The 6,552-nt window shown below is 41.6% G+C and overlaps 1 pseudogene; it reads left to right on the top strand.

Moving 5' to 3' along the window:
- Positions 1–625: 625 nt before the first annotated feature.
- Positions 626–1,335, top strand: LOC144521659 (uncharacterized; annotated as a pseudogene).
- The last annotated feature ends 5,217 nt before the right edge of the window (positions 1,336–6,552 follow it).

Genomic DNA, 6,552 nt, shown 5'->3' with positions numbered 1-6,552 from the left:
CACACACAAACACACAACACTAATATGCACCATACCCACAGCGTAGAGAAAGCAGTTGACATAGAAGAGATTGAAGTGAAAATTTAATTGCTAAACCCTATTTGTCAGCGAAGAAAGAACAGAGGAGGTGGAAGTAAAAAATAAGTGCAGCACCAGTCTGAGATTCGCTGAAATTCTTCTTCTCCTTGTCTTGTTTTAATTGCTTTTTGCTTCCTTTTATTCCTCCCACTGGCAGATAACAGTCACTTCTCCTACTTCTGCAATATTCTGAAATCTGTATCTCTGTAAAATGACTGTTGCAGAGCAAAACTATGATGTTGATATATGTCATTTCAACTTTTCCCCGTGCATCCTACATAAACTCAGCAAAAAAAGAAACCCTTTTTCAGGACACTGTATTGTAAAGATAATTCTGTAAAAATCCAAATAACTTTACAGATCTTTATTGTAAAATATGTAGACAATGTTTTCCATGCTTGTCCAATTAATCATAAACAATCACTGAACAACGGTCGTTCACACACACTAACAGCGCACAGATGGTAGGGAATTAAGGTCACAGTTTAAAAAAACTCAGAACACTAAAGAGACCTTTCTACTGACCCTGAAAAAACGCCACAGAAAGATGCCCATGGTCACTGCTCATCTGCGTGAACGTGCCTTAGGTATGGTGCAAAGAGGCATGAGGACAGCAGATGTGGCGAGGGCAATAAATTGCAATGTCCGTACAGTGAGTTGCCTAAGACAGCGCTACAGGGAGACAGGAAGGACAGCTGATCATCCTCGCACAGGCAGACCACGTGTAACAACACCTGCACAGGATCGGTACATCTGAATATCACACCTGCGGGACAGGTACAGGATGGCAACAACAAACTGCCAGAGTCACACCAGGAGTGCACAACCCCTCCATCAGTGCCCAGACTTTCTTCAATAGTCTGAGGGATGCTGGACTGAGGGCTTGTAGGCCAGTTGTAAGGCAGGTCCTTACTAGACATCCCCGGCAACAACATCACCTATGGGCACAAACCCATCTTTGCTGGACCAGACAGAACTGGCAAAGAGTGCTCTTCACTGACAAGTCACGGTTTTGTCTCACCAGGGGCGATGGTCGGACTAACGTCGATCGTCGAAGGAATGAGCGTTACACCGAGGCCTGTACTCTGGAGCGGGATTGATTTGGAGGTGGAGGGTCTGTAATGGTCTGGGGCGGTGTGTCACAGGATCATCTCAATGAGCTTCTTGTCATTGTAGACAATCTCAATGCTGTACATTACAGGGATGACATCCTCCTCCCTCATGTGGTACCCTTCCTGCAGGCTCATCCTGACTTGACCCTCCAGCATGATACCAGCCATACCGCTCATTCTGTGTGCGATTTCCTGCAAGACAGGAATGTTAGTGTTCTGCCATGGCCAGCGAAGAGCCCGGATCTCAATCCCATTGAGCAAGTCTGGGACCTATTGAATCACAGGGTGAGGGCGAGAACCATGTCCCCCAGAAATGTCCAGGAACTTGCCGGTGCCTTGGTGGAAGAGTGATGTAACATCTCACAGCAAGAACTGGCAAACCTGGTGCAGTCCATGAGGAGGAGATGCACTGCAGTACTTAATGCAGCTGGTGGCCACACCAGATACTGACTGTAACTTTTCATTTTGACCATCCTTTTTTCAGGGACACATTTTTCCATTTCTGTTAGTCACATGTCTGTGAAAATTTGTTCAGTTTATTTCATAGTAGTTGAATCTTTTTATGTTCATAGAAAGTTGTACGCATGTTAAGTTGGCTGAAAATAAAAGCAGTTGAAAGTGAGAGGACGTTTCTTTTGTTGCTGAGTATATGTAAAATGCATCTCATTCTAAACGTTTGCTTTGTTTATTAAATGTCCTTTTTATGTACAAGAGTTAAGTGAAACACAGTAACTGGAGATGTTCTGAACGAACCCAGAGATCGGTATTGGGGCTGATCCAGGCATTTTTCAAAGGATCGTATTGGCTAAATGAAAGCCGATCTAAATGTGATCCTTACCAAACTCCACTGTGTTTTCTCCCCCTCATTCTGCAAATGTTGCAGCCTCGAACTCCATTACTACAGCCAGCCTCTACAGTGTGAGCCTTCTGTGAGAATAGAGTGTGTGTGAATGTATTTGTGCACACCGGGATATCAAAATAACCTCTGACTTGGTCTTTCTCATGAGCAAAGACATTCAGGTAACAGCGTCTTTTAATTGTTAAAATGACAAACGTCCCCAGCAGCAGGTCATGTCAGCTGTCATTTATTATCAGTAATTCCGTAAGTAACTTCATGGCTGGCCAAAATTATTTTTTTCTGTTCTCTCTGCAAGCCGGCGTCTGTACTCAGCTAAATATATATTGTGAGGGAAGAACCACCACTGTGTAACACCATATTACAACCATACAATGTCACGTTAGTTTCAGGAGTGGTATTCTCAGAGTTAAACCATTATTTCATATCAATAATTCAAGCTCATCAAGGAGATTGTTTTGAACCAGGACCTTCAGTATTTAGATCAAGGATTGGATCAGATTCGGAAAACTGCAGATCAGTGTTAACGCTAAAGGACTTCGGGATCTGGACCAAAAAAACTTGATCGGGACACCCAACTACTAACAGTAAATAAAAAAAGAAATATCTTGAGCTAGATAGATAGATGGATAGAGATAGAGATACTTTATTTATCCTGAAGGAAATTAAAGGCATACTTCACTGATTGGCATAAAGCTTTGTATCAGTAGAAACCCGGTACTGTTTTCGAATGACCGTACTTCCCTCCCTCATGTCCCCCTGAGACGAGAGATCTCTGTATTGTGTGTCTGGAAAAAAAAATCGTCGTTTTGCGTCATCGGAGGCACTTTTGTCCAGAGGCTATGGATTACAGCCAGTAGTAGGAGCTACTTCCGCATGTTTTCAACCCGCCCATAGGGGGTGGGAACTCACTCCCAGAATGTCTAAATAGTGTCAGACATCTTGAAGCTAAGCTAACCGGCTCTTGCTCTGTGGAGAAAGCTGAGTAATTAATGTATACTTTAGTAGGCTAACCACAATGGCGGAAGGTAGTTTGAAGATGATATAGTAGAAGGGGATTTTGAAGATCTGGTGCGCGAATCCGATGCTCGTGGCTACCTGTACGAGTCATACAGTAATACAGAGGCGGCCGGAGCAGCTGCTGTAGTAGAGGAGCGAGACCTGCCTGGTGGTCAGGAGAGAGCCCGGGCAGACTCGAGCTGGGGCGGACTGGTGGTGTCAGAAATCGCTGAATCTGCTGAGGAAACGGCCGGCCGGCCAGCATGTGTAACAGAGCATTATAGCTTTGATCCACACATGGACAGGGGGGTCCTGGAAACTTATTTCAGGATCCCGAAGGTGAATTGGAAACACCAGCCAAAGCCCACAGGGACAAACGGACGCCTGAGTATAAAGTGAGTATTTGGTCTGTTTTTCATGTCAGTCAGCTGCGCTATCGTTGTTATATTTACATCTATGCTAGCCTACTGTAGGTGCATATAGCTTGCATCGCTAACGTGCTTACTGTTTTGTAGACAATATTGCCTAACAGCCTATTGTCACTTCGTGGAATGGGTCCTGCAAGGCGAGAGACTGGGGAAAGGCTATCTCAGACAAAGATATCCAGCTCCTGACGGGCAATACTGCAGCTATAAAGAAACTGCTGAAGCTCTGGATGAGCTATGAGTGTGAAATTGTTCATATTATGTTTTTTAATTAAAAGTTCAAACTCACATTGGTTGTGGTTCGTGTTATAGTCCTTAGTGTTGCTCCATTACAGTATGTATTTGCCTAGAGAAATAGTGATTTTAATTGGAGGAAAGCACTTCATATGCGGAGCTAATAAGCTACTTTGTTGACATGGTCCTGCCTTGCATTATTTTTTTAATGTGCAAGTCTAAGTTGTGTAATATATATAACATTTGGCTCTCTTTTTAAGTGAATTCCAACAAGGGAAATAATCCAGGTAGGAGTGTGTACAGTAAGTAATGACAGCTAAATCACAGTGACAGTAACCATTCAGCCTCCTCCACAAGTCTATAATGTATAACTTTGGTGTACACAGGAGTACAGGGTAAGATGAAGATGATGTTTTTTTTTTTTTTATTATTCACAAAGGAAAAATATTGTGCCACCATAGTCAAGGGTACACATTAAAATAAACATGGAGATACATCAAAAAAATGTTCTGCACAATATAAAAACAAAGCAAGCAAAAAATAAATAATGAAATATAAACAGCGGTGGCAGAATCTGATTAGACACAGCTGTAGGACTCAGGGTGGCAGCGCAGGCTATGACAGGGCAAGTGAAGGTTGGCAAGTGAGGTTGGCACCTTGAACTGAATGTTTGGGTTGCATCTTCTATCCATGTCCCTCTGGTTGAGTGTGTCTATAAACTGGGTGGTGTGTAGTGTGAAGATTTTCTTCAAGACCCACTGCTTGGATCTCTTACCAGAAGACTTGGTTGAACCGTGCTTGTCCTGTAAAGGATAGGAAATTAGATTGATTAGAATAAACTTTATTGTCATTGTGCAGAGTACAAGAACAAAGACAACGAAATGCAGTTTGCGTCCAACCAGAAGTGGAAAAAAGCAGAAAAGTGCAATGCGAAATACAAAGTATAGACAGGAGGTGCATAGACAGGACACTGAAATATTGTGCAGTGTAGACAGTAGTATACAGTTGGTTTACAGAAGGTGGTTTAGAGTGATATAAATGAAATATAAATATGTGCAGTGTGTTAGCAGTTACCTTATAAGAGCGGAATAAATATGGCTATGTAATATGAACAATGTATGAACAACATGTATAGATATGTGCAACGTAGTAGCAGGAACATTATAATAGTAGTAAGAATAATATAGATATATGCAGTGTATTAACAGAATATATTATAAGAAAAACTGAATAAATATGGATATTCAGTATGAACCATATAGACAGATATGTACAGTATGTACAGCTATGGACAGTGTGGTAACAGTACCATTTTAGTGCAGAAACAGTAACATTATAAGAGTAGTAATATAATATTATGTTTAACATTATTAAACATAAAATCTGAACTAAGATTTGACTTTGCTAGATTTTTTTCCGTTATGTGCGCATGAGCAGCGCACAAAACGCTTACTGCCAATACGAAACAACACAAAAATGGCGCACCTCACTGCTCACCGTCCTGTATTATCGTTCCGTTAGCTGTGAACATCCTAATTTTGGATATTATACTACTCTGACAACACATGATAACACACCTGTCTTGGTTGTGGCCTGCTTCGTCTTGACAATATTCTCATTGTGCTCCAGGATGGCAAGGTTTTTCCGTTGTTCATCTCCCAACATCAGCTTTTTCTTCCATGAGGAAAAAATGATTATTCTCAATAAGTCTAGAAAAATTGTTTTCAAAAAAAGAATCAAATGTCTTACCTCGACATCCTCCTAACTTGTTGCACAGGCAAACCACATACATCATCTGGGAAGTTGAATATCGACGGAATTGCGGTTTCCTTCAGAGTGGTTCTCTTCATTCCAAGTACATTGGATTCATAGTCTTCCTGCTTGAAATGTTGACTGCAAACCAAGGGGGTAAGCGTCTCCTCACAACCCGAACCATATATGGCGCCATTTTGATGCTAATAAGCACTCACCCCCCGTTAGCATTCCATTGACTGCCATTCATTTTGACGTCACTTTGACAGCGAATAACTTTACATCTAAAGCGTTTAAAGACTTTATTTGTCCATTGTTTATTTCTAAAGAAACACGACACCTTGTACCTCACATTATGGCTCCATAGCAGACGTTTTTGAAATAAAAATAGCATTCAAAGCCTTTTAATTTAGGCTAACGATTGTGTCTAACGATTGTGTCATAACCACGGGACTTACTGTCGCATAGTAGATGAATTACCGTATAGTACAGGAGAAGCTCGCAGGCAGTTTTGACTTACATTACCTGTTTACGTTGAATTACTAATGTTAACTAGCATTTTAGTTAGCAATAATTAGCCTGTGTCCATGTTATCTCCTTACATATACCTACGCTCTCCGTCTCTGCAATATTGGGAATGATTGAGATTTCTCTTGACACAGCTACCAGAAGGCTTACAACTTTCAGACAGGTTGCTCATGTCACATATACGTCGTCTCTCTTAGTTGGAGGCTGCACAGTAACGCTCAGCGCTCACCGGAAAAGTGCTTCTAATGGCCTTCACTGGTCTCCGTCCAGAGCAACGGGAACTGTTGGTCCATTCTTATATACTGTCTATGCTGCAAACCCTCTGGTTTTTCAGGTTTTCCATATTGGTGTCCTCTCCAAACTTCGGGTGATTGTTAGCCCGCAGCCACTATTTGCATCGCTCGAAATGTTTAACCGGCAAATGATGGAATCTTACTTACAAAGCAATTTAGCACCATTTCGATGGAAAAAATGCTAGTATTTAAATTAATTTGTCACAGAGACTCACGATAAAACGGCGTCTTTTCAGTTTCGAGTCAACTATTAGTTGTATTTTCCTCCCTCCTGC

Source organism: Sander vitreus, chromosome 8, assembly GCF_031162955.1.
Source record: "Sander vitreus isolate 19-12246 chromosome 8, sanVit1, whole genome shotgun sequence".
Classification (NCBI taxonomy): Eukaryota; Metazoa; Chordata; class Actinopteri; order Perciformes; family Percidae; genus Sander; species Sander vitreus.
The sequence above is the reverse complement of the archived record's forward strand: the minus strand, read 5'-3'. Positions and strand labels throughout refer to the sequence as shown.